This window comes from Anser anser (assembly GCF_964211835.1).
Source record: "Anser anser genome assembly, chromosome: 7".
In the NCBI taxonomy this organism is placed as follows: Eukaryota; Metazoa; Chordata; class Aves; order Anseriformes; family Anatidae; genus Anser; species Anser anser.
In genome coordinates, this window is record NC_139727.1 from 28,347,318 (window position 1) to 28,361,058 (window position 13,741).

Genomic DNA, 13,741 nt, shown 5'->3' on the forward strand with positions numbered 1-13,741 from the left:
CTAAATTATTTCCAAAAGAAACATCAAAGTGTACCCTCAGCTCCTGATAATTATCCTTGAGGTTGGCTTTAAGCAGGATAAAGCCAGGACAGGATATTAAAGAGGTAGAGACCTGCTGTTAAGGACCTGTTAACAATACCTACAGATGCATGTACTGAATTCACAGCAGGTCCCACCTGTGGTTCCTACGAAGATCTATTATATCACGTCAGACTCATACCACAGTCCTTGCTCGGAGGATTGTGCTGGTCCTTCCACCCCCAGCTTGCCCTTTCAGACGCTGGCTCTGGCAGGGGTATCTGCTTCCCTTGGGCCCCACCACAGAGCTGGCCTCAGCGAAGCTGCGTTTCCAAGAGAGAGCTTTTAGTCAAATTGGTAAAGTATTTCCAGGCATACACTTATCTGAGGATAGTCTGACTGAGAGATGACAGTATCTCACGGGTTATTTCTGGATGGGTAAGGTACAAGAAGGCAGAATGCTACTCGGGTGGCTTATTATAGGGTTTGATTTAATTTCAAGCTGAATTTTATGTGTGTGATGAAGATGTTAAAGAAATGGCTATGTAACAAAGACATAAAATATGTTTAACAAAACTCTCTTTATGGGTGTTTTTATCATTTCTAATGACAATCATATCCACAGAGTGGCTGTACAATGCCTAGAGCTGTAGCAATAATCCTGGACCTGAAAATGCATTAGATGCCCTAAAAAAACAGAACAGATAAACCGGGAGCTTTTTAGGGTGATCCTCCATTTCTATCCAAGGAGTTCTGTTCAGGTAGGAACTCCAAGGAGCACTAGTTATTTAAAATATTAAACATGACTTAATTATCATCAATTTCATGGATGGTTAAAAAGGAGTTCGGAAAAACACTCTGAAATCCACGGTGCAACTCTGCAAGGAGCAAACCTCAAATCTGACCCTCTCTGAGTACCAAGAGACCATCTCTTCTCCTCAGTCATCTGTAATTGAGTTTACTGCCTTAAAATAGAAACCACAAATTCTCCAGTAAGCTAATGAGAATATTTTCCAGCTTCCACAGAGCTCGTGCTTCTCAACATCTCCTGCAGAACTGCCATTTTAGTTAAGTCACTTCCAAAATGCTGCCTGTTACACAAGCAGTTTGTCAGGGGTAGTGCTGATACCCCATTTCTCTAAGCCCAATGTGGCCAGTACCGTCCCACCGCTAGGAAAAAGAAGGCAGACCATCCTTAAGGAATGTGAGACTCGATCCAGAAGAGCAAGAGCCATGCCACAGAGAATAATCAGCAAACATGAGCTCTCACAGAAATGCTGTGACTGCAGGTCAAATCTGATCCTTGCGTGTACAAGGCTACCAAGCAGGACTCTATGTGCCTGTCTGCCGCTGCTCCGAATGCTACTGGAGAACTCTCTTCAGTCATCTGTCCCCATTCAAGAGCGATAGCGATTATACTGAGGAAGGAATAAAGCCATGAGAGAGAGTAAGCCTGGAGTGGAAGCTTGCCAGTTTGCGAAGAGCTGCTCTGCAGGTGATCTGAAATAGCCTGGGAGCATTTGCACACAGGAAGGGCTCTTCAGTCCAGCGATGACAGGACATGAGCCTGTGACTGGAAATTAAATAAATCCACACGAAATATTAACAGGGAGGATAATTAATTACAAAACAAAATTTTGAGGTTTTTTTTCCATCACTGTTGGGCTCTAAATGAAGGGGAGAGGATGTTCAAATCGGTCTTTTTTCACAGAGGCAAGAATTAATGCCAAAAAGAAAGTCACAGTAGGTCAGTCAAGCAGAGTATTGTGCCTCGGGTGACTATTCCTCACCTTATAAATGACGTATCAGTGAATAACAGGCTGAAGCACAAGCAGTCTCGGAGAGAAGAATGGAAGAAACTCACCTCCTTTAGGAAAGGTTTTCTGCAGGAAAAGAGCACAGCAGCCTGCAGCAACCTCTGCTGCAGGATTCCCCAACTGTTGTCCAATTGACCACCTGCCAAAAGCAAGCATGGACCTGGCTAGTAACATAATGTTCTCACTGCTTCTTGTTTCCAGCTGTTAAATTCCAGTAAGAAACCCGTAAGATACTTCAAATACTTTGTTCACCCTGTTTTTCCCGTAAGCAATTGCTCTACTTACACAAGGTCTTAAAAGATTAAGAAGTAGGGGTGAATTTGATCTCTCTGCTGTGATACAGTCCACCCTAAAGAAAATATTTAAGAATTCACATGTATTTGCTTTAGCTGAAAACCAGGGGGTAAGCTTTGATGCAAATGCTCACTAGAATTGGAATTTGATGTTTGATATCTGCAGATACTAATGCCATTGGTAGGAAGACGAGGCACAACAGCGCTGGCTGAGCTGCAGGTTAACACAAACAGCACAAAAGGCAGAAATGTCAGCATGGAAATGAACACACTGAATTCTGCAAATCAGAAAGGAAAGCCAGCATAAACTTTTCTATTCCACCCCTGCTGCTTTGCTTCAGAACGATCTAAAACCTCTTTATGCGTTAATCTTTGTATTTGTTAGCAATGCTTTTTTTTTAGCAAGCATTACCTCTAAGTGACACCCTCGGTGTTAGACCTGCGTGAGGACCTGCTACCAGCTCACGACGGCTGAGCACCTCTGTGCGAGTCTGTAAGTCGCAGAGTGAACAAGATGAAACTTGTCACCCCCGGAGAGCACACTGGAAAGCCATCCCTCCGCATACTGATTTCCAACCAAGGAACTGCTGCCACTCTAACCTGCTATTAGGGATTATACAACAGTAGCTCCTTTGGCAGCGGATCCACGGTATTTCAAAACAATGACGCCTTTCATTGGATTCCGCTGTGCTACAGGACGCAAATGCAGACTTAACGGGCCCTTCCAGAAGCGTGGTGGTAACCGACAAAGTATTTGAGATGCGCAACTCCGAGCTGGCACGCAGTCATCCAGGAAGCATGCAAGTGGCTCAGCTTGGATAACGCAAACAGCCCAAAGCCCTCTTTATCTTCTAAACACGGAAGGTAGGGAGGACAACATTTTATTGGCTTTCCTTACTGTCAGTGCTTACCGGTAAAAAAAGTAAAATAAAATTAATTTCTCTGAAGATTGCAGTCCCTGAAAGTTAAAGGGAAGTTAAAGGAAAAATAAGGATGATTTTTTAAGACACTTGAAACCTATTCGATGGTGGATGGGACCTCTCTACACGCTTGCAGGCTGCGTAAAGAGATGTGACAGCAGAATCTGCAGCTGAGCCATCTCCGCAGGCTGGAGAGGAGAGTTCCCACCTCCCCCGGCTGAAAGCTGTCCCTGCTCAGCCCAGGTGCAGCCAGCTGGCCAGTCCGCACCAGTCCCACGGGCATCTGGATGCAGCGCTAGCCGAGGGACGTGCTGCTGAGTAAAGCAGCCAGCATACTTTAACGAGGGAACACCAACTCCTCCTTCCTAAGAAAGTTGCTGAAAATAAACACTGAGATCAACAGCTGAAGATGACCTGGTGATTCTGAGAGCTGCTCAGTCGAAAACAGTGAGAACTTTTTTTTTTTTTTTTCCCCTGCTAGGAGTTTTCTTTTGCAGCATCATCCCCCACCTCCCCACTTTCTTTAAGGAAAAGCTTACCAAATATTCATGTATTAACTTGGTCTCTCTTTTTGACATCTTACCTATCAATAACGGGCAGAACAATCACGTCATTGACAAATGAGCCTGTTTTTCCAAAAGAAGGGTGAGTGGAGGACTATGGGACGGAACTGGACAAAAGAGAGAAAGCCTTAATATCCAGCATGGCCAAAGACTTCATATACAACATTGAGACAGTTTTCAACTTGTTCGTTGTTCACAAAACACAAACAATGTAAAATAATGACACTCCTTGGCTACAAAGGGCACTGCGAAGATAAATACAGAAATAATTTAGTAAAGAAGGTCTTGATTCTCAGTTCTCCTAGCATATCGCGCTCCAGAAGCACACCAGCCTATGACAGATTCCATGGGGTTCCTACTTTTGCCCTTAAATAATGGTTACCCACCTCTCTTCCACAAAGCCTTCCCTGAGGCTGGTCTAGCCTTCCAGGTGGGAAAGGCAAGAACCCTGTGCTCCCAGGCTCAGCTCACCCACGTCACTCCTGGGCTGGCCCCAACACTCCTGAAATGCTCACCCAGGCCAGAAGGACAACGCTCACCTTCCCTGCGTTGCTCCCAGTTAGCAGCCACCCTTCACCCTCTGCCTCCCCACACCAGCGGCTGGACACGCGCTCGCCGCTCACCGCGCGGATCAGAGAGGAGCTCACCCAAAACCTCTCCTGCCCTCTGCTCTTGGCGAGCAGTCCCACGCCGCAGCTCTCTGCCTACGAGAAGAAAGCCCCGCAGACAGACGTGCCGACCGAGCGGGCACCGGGATGAAACCCAGGTAACGTGGAGCCTGTGGGTGTTTCAAAGCGCTCGGAGCAGCACGAACTTCCCTTCTGCATACAGACAGCGCAACTCGTTCCTTTCCTGACCTGTTTTTTTAATCAGAGGCAAACACAGTAATTATAGTCTGCCTGATTACAAATGAAATTACAAACCTGTCCTTAGGGCACAATAGTGTCCCCACCTACATCTTATCGGCCCCCAGATCTCATTTAATCTTGACAGATGTGTAGTACTGAGGCACCGTTGCAGGAAACTCTTTGAGTAAATTAATTTGACGAACGCCTTCCCTGCAGTACCCCACGCTCTTCCAAAAGACGGCTTATTCCTCCAGCATTTCTTACGCAGCCTACGTGACTCAATTCATCAGTAAAAGAACTGAATAAACTAAGAACATCAACCTCTGATGACTTGGAGCTTTTGCTGGCTCTGGCTTCCCTTTGATAACTTAACTGTCTCGGCTTTATCAACTGATACCAAAGGCCTACATTATACCGTTTCCAACAGTATCGACCTCTTTTCTTCAGAAACTTTTTGCAACCCTATCCAAGCACAACACAAAGCACGAAGCTCGTTTGGGGAAAACCGTCAGCTTTCCACGGACCCTTCAGTTCACTGTTTTTTAATATTTTAAATCAATCCTGCTGACACAGGAGGTTGTGCCCCGGCAGGAGCTGAGGAGGGCACACAAGATGTTCGCCCTGTACTTGTCCCAACAGAGGACATGGATGAAGTGACAGATCCACTGCTGCAGCCGTGACCTGGAAGAAGCCTTCCAGCCTGAAAGGTGAGAGAGCATTAAAAAAGAACTAAGGCAGCACTGTCAGCAGGTCCCCATAATCCCAAAACCAGAACTGAGAGTTCCCGACACCAAACCTTGCCTTTGGCCATGGCTTCTGTCTTCGGGGAACCTGAAGTGTCTCATTAGTGTAGAGTTGAAGACTCATCCAACAGCACAGCCGTGTGCTCCTGCTGCAGATGAGCGAACAGCCAGAACCCCCTGCACCCTGAGACACCTTTAAAGAAGTCAGTCCCAGGCAGGGCAGCGTGACAGCCCCCACTCGCTGAGAACAGCAGCACGTTACCTGACCTACTGTAGATGCTAAAAACAAGCCGACCACATGCTTAGCCAGCACCGAGCCTCCAGTGTGGCCACAGAAATGCGTCCTCCTAACTGCTTTCCTAACAGCGCTTCGAAAAACCTCAGCCCGGCCCTGAGCATCACAACACTGGTATTTTGCCCTAACCTTGCCAATATTTGTTCTTGACCCCACCAGAACACATCGATTTATGAGGACTGAAAGTGCTTTTTATTACTGTCTTTGTTAATATCTACCCGCTACATGGCTGTGAAGAAAAACGAGTGGTAGATGAGTAAAACTTTGTTGGTTTTTCATCATCCTTTCCCTCCTGATTGCTCAAGCCTAGCAAGCAGATTTTTTTGGCCTTGGCTTGTAAAACTGCCAAGTACAATTCTGCAAGAGAAGTTACAATACATGTAAAAGAAGAGTTAAGAACCTGCCTAATGTATTATTCAAGGTGAAAAAAAATAGGAATGGTTAGATCATGTGCTTTTAATAAACTCTTAGGAAGGCCACAGTGTTACTTCCCTGCATCAGAACGAACAGAAATCCCCGAATTGTTGAAAGCTACATACGGATATTTCATGTCAGATCACAGCAAGGAAAGCTCTTGCCAATTTGTATACAGTTTGCTCAAAAATATCACACACATCTGCTCATGATTCCAGCACTAGCAATTTTTTAACATCCTCACGCTCTGTAAAACCATTCCATTTCAACACTACTCTGCGGAGGATATTAAGAAACACCAGAACACGTGAGCCACTTGTTCTGCCCAGCATGCCTGCAGTCACCAAGTGATTAATGGTACGGGTAAGTTAAATTCACATTATTGACCAAAAAGGACTTAGCAGAAGATCTTCTGGTACGCCAGTCACTGCTCGGGTAGAGAGGGCATTTTGAAGAGTAGAGCAGAGGGATTTTATGTCTATTTACTTGAACCACTTGTAGATTTTGTTAGCAAATGCTCATTCTTATCGTTTTTCCCCAGAATTCAGATCACTGGTGCACCAACTGACTGATGCTTGTAACGTAAAGTGGCAAGCGAAATCTGACTCCTGCCTCAGTTTCCAGACAGCAAAAGGAACGGGTGATTTACCAGCCTGGCTTGCTTCTATGTTAAATTCCTCCTTCCGGCTTCACTCAGCTGCTTGGATTACAACGCCAGCAAAGCTACCAGAACTGAACTGGAGGAGCAGTCTCCGGGGTCAGCCTCGAGCTAACAGGTGCTCAGAGCACCTGAAATTCACGTTCACCTCATCAGATTTCTTCACGGACTGAACTCGTCCTGATCTAAAAGCACATATGGAGAATATAACATTAAAAAAGTGGAAACGAACAAGAAATGGAAAAGAAGCAATTATGCAGCTGCTACGGGTATCTGTTCCTAAGGGGTCTCAGTGAACACTGCATGGGATGTCAGAAAGGACAGGATTTATCCAGAACGCTCAGGACCACCTCTTGCAGCCATTTGCTGTGACTTCTATAGGCACATATGTCTTTGCATAGAATTGAGCTGAATTGCTCTGCAATATCCAAAACGGTGAACTGGAAAATTCAGAAAGCAACACTTGAAGTACCTTTGCCAATGTATACAGATCTTCCACTGGAGAAAAAAAAAAGGATAAAAACCATCTCAGAGGGAGGTGGAAAAAAGAAAGGGAACCAACATCTAAAAAGATTATTATTATTTTTTAATTGCAACTGGTTTCACTTACCAACTTCCAAAATTACCTGCAGTTTAGTTTACTGGCCCTTACCCTTTGATGTTATTAGTGGTAATCCCTGCGTTATGTTTACAAAGCACTGGCATACATCTCACTCAGTGCTTCTTTGGGTTTCTTGAGGGCAGAACATTCACATGCTCTTCCCTGACCCCATGTTCCTAATTATTTCTGTGCATGCCTACGTACAACTCATCACCAGCTGAACTGACCCAAACACCAGCTGAATCCAGCTGGTCTAGAGATTTTGGCATGCTTTGTACTAAACCATCCGTCTTCTCTCCTTCGAATTTACCTGCTGTTCTAGGTTATTTTAGAAGCCGATTAGAAAGTTTCTCTTGTCAAATTCCACGGCCATATGTGCCATGTTTGATGCAAAAGCCAAGAGGCACCCGGTCCAAGCAGTAACATACGAGCTGATTGCCACCCACAGCTCCCGTTCTCCGAAGGCGCTAAGGAATACCCGTTTGAGCAGCAGACCCGCTCCCTCCCAAACCCAGCACGCGCAGCTGGGATGCAGCTGGGGCTACCGCAGCAGCGCCGGCAGCAGCTGCTGCCTGGAGAAAGGCAGCAGCTCACCCCAAAAAAGGGGCAACCCGCCCTGAAGGTGCCTCAGCAGCCGCCCTCCGCAACTGCAGGGCTGGACCACCCGGGTTGGAAAGTATTTTTTGGAAGCGTACCTTCACGGAGGGTTCGGCGAGGATTTGCTTCCTGAAACTGCAGCAATAATGCATCTCAAGTGTTTCATGTGTTATGCCAATGATAACACGGAGAAGTACAAGGCCTGGGTCAAAGCCAGTTAATCCAAAGGGCTGTTCTTAAGTAAACAGTGGAAAACCATTCTACTTGGGAGCCTCCCGCAGAAACCCGTACAGGAAGTCTCTGTTTTCTCCTTTCCGCGGAACTTACTTGTGCCAAGTAAGGTTTAATGATAATCTGGTAGTAAGCATATATGCAAAATAGTACGCCTTTGTTTGAAAAGAGCTGGAACACAGCTGGGAGCGGTGAATATTCTCTAACTTAATTAAGCTAAGTTTGGACTGCGTAATGACTTCAAGGAACCTTTGTTTTTAAATAAATCAGAAGTGGTAGGATGAACCAGAATGGGAATTTTGGACACCAAAACAGTCTTCTTATTTACAGTCTGGGTACAAAACAAGCAGTGCTAGGGCACGTTGTCCCCACACATCTGTTTCTACTAACTCACTTCACACCTTGGTGCCACCTTCAAATCCCAGAAGAATCACATCTGCTTGGGCCTCCCCTTCTCCTTCCATCTACCTACAGAAGCTGTGCCCACACCTCCTTTATTTTCCAAAAAGAAACCAACAGATCGCTCGTGTACCAACACCACTGCGACTCCTGCTCTCCACATTTAATGCTCTCACACCTTTGCAGAATTTAAAGCAGTTTTAGCCGGTGAGAGGCACAAGGTAAGAACCAGCTTGCTTCCTTCGCTTACATGTTAACAGAAGGCAGCCCACAGATAAGCACAGCGGGGTTTCCAACCTCCCCAGCTCGGTCAGAACCCTCTCTCTGATGAAACTACCAAAAGAGTGCCGGCGGTGCCGGTAAATCCGGCAGCAGGTATTCGTGCCCGGAGGATGATAAGCTAAGGTCAGCAGCAAGCAACAAGCTCAGCCTCCACCGCTCTGTAGCAGACTTGAAAAAAAGTGACAGGCCTGCGAGGGCTGGCACGCAGCCACGCACTGCTCCTCCACGTGGGGACCCAGGCGTCCAGGAAGTCGGGGCAAACGTGCTGCTGACCTTACAGCGAGGTGCACCCGCTGCCGTTACACACCGAGGGAGCGGGCAGATGCAGCAGTCAGCAGCAGACACAGACTGCTGTGGGTTTTCAGGCTGAATCATTCAGGTTCCCTTCTCGATCTCACGCTGTCATATAAAAAAAATTATTTTCCCTGCCGTAGCTTTGCTCAGCCAGCTCTCCCAAGTACCTTTTTAGCCCTGCAAACACGTGAATGAGACTTAATAACTACCCTTACGCAGCCAGGTTTGGATTACCAATTGCTTACAGTGGCTACCTTAAATACCTGCGCAATATTTTCCAGATGTTGCTTAACATCTATTTACTGTACATTAAGTTCTATTTATTGTGCACACTGGATTGTCTCTGCAGTTGTGTTAAGAAAGCAGAGTCATGTTATACATGCTGTCTATGCAGAGTACACAGTCCAAGGTTTTAGGAACCATTCCAGTTAACGAGTCATGATTAAAAAGCAAAATACAGATGACTGCTACATGCATCATAGTCATGACACATAATAATAACTTCTTCAGTAGCATAAACCAGACGTTTTACAGCAAGAAATATTTATATGAATGTGCACTTTGCAAATACTCAAACAAAAAGATATCCTTAAGCACAGAATAGCCAACATTTAGAGACTGAGACCACGGCCATATCAAGCATCATTTTCAAATGATGTTTGTGCTGCTGATACAATAAAATTTATAAAATAGATGCCATACAGACAGTAAGTGAAGAATTCCCATGCACTGACTTAGTAACATGTCTCATCCCGAACGCATCCCGAAGAGCGAGACAAGGCTTCCACTCCCGGGCACACTCCGTTCGGTTTTCTATCCTATTATTCTCACCGCTAAAAAAGCCACAGCTGGTTTATATCAGGACAGCCAGCGTTCGTGAGCCACCCCGAGGCAAGGGCACGGCGCAGAGCAGGCACTGTGAACTCATCCCAAGGTACATCACCCAGGCTGTCCTCTGTTGACGTACAGCGCTGTCCTCAGCTTCCCTTGGGGCAGAGCCGAAGTGCCTGGCCCTCTTCATGGGTTTGTGCCGGACAGCATACGAGAGGTTCTTATCCCGAGGTGATTAGTTACGGAGGTGTGCTTTCAAACGAGTGAAGACAAGGCATGGCCCTGCCAAACAGCAAGCCAGTTCCTATGACAACTTTCCACTGCAGCCTGGCTGGAGCCCGTTAACGCACCTTCCCCAGGCCAAGCAGCTTCTGCGTGGCAATGCTGCCGTGGGTCCTATGGGCTCTGTAGGACTGACCCCATCAGTGGCGAGCGACTGGTTGCACTGTTCTGGATCACCCGGATCCCACAGCCTTCCCCCATTTCAAATTTATACAACAGAAGGGGCTCTCCGTGCCCACAGAGCACGGGGGGCTCAAACGCTGCGGATCGGCTCCGTTTGCCCCAGGGAACTACGGCCAGCCCTGGGCCATCCCCAGACAACAGCTCCCTGCAAACTAACAACCCACGTGTCATTTTTTAAGCGAAGCATTTTATTAAGCTGACCCGCAAATAACAGGTATGAGGTGAGCATATAAACCTATCTGCTTTTTCAATGAACATCAGCAAAACCCCGTATTTTAATAGCTTGTTTCCCTTTTACTTTAGATGCAAAAATAACATACCTGTAGTTTTCTGAAGGAAATACAACATTCTTTTCCATGTTTCCCTGAAGAGTACAATACCATGGTGCTTACCAGTAAACACCAAACTAAGGTTTCTGTTTTTTCATAAACATTCCCCTTGAAGTTAAATCCGGAAAGGCTGGGATATATCGTGTTTTTAAGAAGGTTTTATAAACTTTCATTTCACAGCTATATTAGGAATCAAACATGACAAAGAGCAACAACTGAAGGTATTTTTGTTGTTAAAGATTGCCTATAAACTGGAAATTTGCCTGCGAAAATTTCAGCTTGCATCTGACTTTTGCTAGTGTATATCCTAGAAACATTGTACATAACGCTAACGCTACCAAAGCAAACATACTAGCGGGCTCTAAATTTCAAACCTCAGCTGAAAACATTTCTCCCATTCTTACAATTTTTCTCCCATTTGTCTCTGCAATTGTACTTCATTCAATGGAGCGTTTTAAATGTAATTCGGTGGTGCATTTTGCAATACAATTTGCTTGAATGAAGCTATACAGAGTAAAGGTTGTATTGTACTATATAATGAAACGACGTCCATGCTTGAACAAACTCCAACTGCTGTTAATCAAACCAGCAAGTTCCTGAATGATCTTTTGGAGTCAGGACTAATGGCAATAGATTATTTTAAATAGCAGTTCCACTCTAAAATATGTTTAGGTTGACAAGGGCTGTGACAGACTTCCGCAGCGAAGCGGATGAGCTTGCAAGTAAAACGTTACGGTTTTTCCTCATTGCTGGAACCACAAACTCAGCTCGCGAACCGGAGATCAAAATGCAGTTTTGGGTTTTGATTCTGGTTTTCAGTAAAGCCGTGCAGCACCTGCAAAGACCCGCAACCCTTCCTATTTTCAATCCGTTCACTGATCATTACATATTTCCTTGCTCCCAGAGCAAAGAGGTGTACGGATCAACACCACGTTTCGGCTGGTGACAAGATGTTATGCTAAATCGACACAGGTAAGAAGGAGACGTTTTTATGCAGTCACTTAGAAAGCATATCGCGATCTTTGAGGTTCAAATGGTAAATCTTCCAGAGCTATAAATAAATAAATAAAGAAAGAAACTTCTTTAAAAAGTAAGTAATAACCGTGCCTTGGGAGGAATGTCCCCAAGACCACGTCTGAAAGGATCCTCAGCATCCAGCCTGGCAGCCTTCTGAAAAGTAGCGCTAGAGTAAACTTGCGGATTTCATCATCTCGCTGGTTCCAGGAATTTTTAAAAACAGCCTGTGCTACAAGAAACTGCACTGCCCTGCGAAGTCACGCAGTCTGTCAGAAACCCGTGTAGGATTGTTTCCGTCATCTATTTTGCAACAGTATTTTTGGCACAAAAGGGAAATTTCTTTTTAAAAAAAAGGCATAAGCAAATGAGAGGAAAGTGGTTGTGTGTTGCTTTATTTTTTTTTTAACTGTTATTTGGTGCCTGGCTTCTAGCCCGAGCCGGATACGGACAGACACCCGAAGAGCACCCGAACCACCACAGAGGTGACAGGGAAGGGAACTTGGGAGCGGGGGGCGTCCTGCCGGGGAGGGGACCGGGAGGCAGCAGCGGGGGGCTGCCGGGGTCCTCCCCGCCCCGCCTGACGGGGAAAGGCCGGGGGCGAGCGCCGGGAGCTCCACACGCCCCCCGCTCCCCCCCTCGCCTCACGCCGGGCCGCGGCCATAGCCCCCCGCCCCGGCTGAGGGGAGCGCCCCGCTCCCTCTCCCCCCCCCCCCCCCCCTTTCCCCAACGGTCCCCTCCAACGGTCGCCGCCACGCGCCCGGCGCGCGCACGCGCAACGCCCGCCCGCGCGCGCGCGCACTGCCCCCGCGCGCCCGGGCCGCTCTCACCTCCTTGCCGCGCTCGGAAGAAGTGCCCCGCACGACTGCCGCAGCGCCCCGGCGGCGGCACTGCGCAGGCGCGGCCCGCGCCCCGCCCCTCCTCCTCCTCCTCCTCCTCTCCCCCTCCCTCCCCCTGGCCGGCGCCAGGGAGCGGGGAGAATGTGCGAGGCCGGCGGCTGGCCGCAAGGGAGCGGCGGCAAAGTGCCGAGCCGCGGAACGGCCGCACGGAGGCTCCCTTTGTACCCCCCCCCCCCCGCCCCGCCCAGGCCTGGCGTTGTCCCCGCAGAAAGCCGTGGGGCCGCGACCCGGCCCTGCAAGCCCGGCTGTCCGCGTTTCCCTTCAGCTGGCTGAAGGAACCCGAGCTTTCGTTAAAATAAAGCAATTAAGGGCTAATTGTGGCTGAGTGTGGTTGCAGGGCGGGCTGGGGCGAGCTGAGGGGGCGTGTGGGAGATGTGGGGGCTGACACCCATTTTCACAGAATCATAGACTCACATTAAGGTTGGAAGAGACCTCCAAGGTCATCTGGTCCAACCGTCCCCCTACCACCAATGTCACCCACTAAAGCACGGCCCTAAATAAAGAATCATTAAGGTTGGAAAAGACCTCCAAGAAAGGAGGAAAAGGAAATGAAAGGAAGGACAGCCCTCCTTTCCAGCTGTTCTCCTTCAGCCCCAGCAGGGTCCTGGCCACCTTGGTGCCACCAAAATGGCACCGGGGTGTCCCCACAGGGCCACAGGTTTCGGCAACCCAGTGCCCCGTTGGCTCCCAAACCCCATGCTCATGTCGCTCTCCCCTCCCACCATTCAGCTCCTGCACACCTCTCTCCTCCAGCACGGCTTTTCCAGCCCTGCTCCCCTTGTCCCCCCCTAGGATGCTTCCCCTTGGTCTGCCCTCTGCTCCGCTCGGGGCCACAGCTGCACCGAGCCACCCTCATGCCACGCAACCGTGCTGTGGGGCTGGATGCAGGCCTCGTGGCCCTCACGGCCCCCAGACTCCATCACCCTGTTCAAGAGGGGCTGGAGGGGATGCTCCTGACAGCACAGGCCTGGAACATTCACCATTAATTTGGGCTAAATCAAAAAGTTCAGTTGTCACACGGCCACAGTAGCGGGGGTGTCACACGGATGGGAAGCTCCGCCTGTGGGCACCGCGCACGCCAAGCCACCGCCTTGCACCTCCGTGTGCCCTGGGTTTGTCTTGGGGTGCCTCATCTGGGCACCAAAGTGAGTGGCTTTACCTGGAGATGTGTCCTCCTCGATTTGGGAGCTCATTTCCGCACATCCTTGTGGCTGTGCCATCCTGCAGTGT

General features: G+C 48.1%; 1 protein-coding gene across 2 annotated transcripts in view; it reads right to left on the minus strand.

The window, feature by feature from the left end:
- NT5C2 (5'-nucleotidase, cytosolic II) overlaps window positions 1-12,550 on the minus strand; it is a 58,749-nt gene extending 46,199 nt beyond the window's left edge. Inside the window, exons 1-2 of one of the 2 annotated variants that reach the window (XM_083845022.1) lie at window positions 12,443-12,465; window positions 1,883-1,974 (exon numbers count right to left, since the gene is read on the minus strand). The gene's annotated coding sequence lies outside the window, so the exon portion shown is untranslated. Of the gene's footprint in view, window positions 1-1,882; window positions 1,975-12,442 lie in introns of both variants that reach the window. The other variant, XM_083845021.1, reaches the window with a different exon arrangement.
- Between the last annotated feature and the right edge of the window lie 1,191 nt (window positions 12,551-13,741).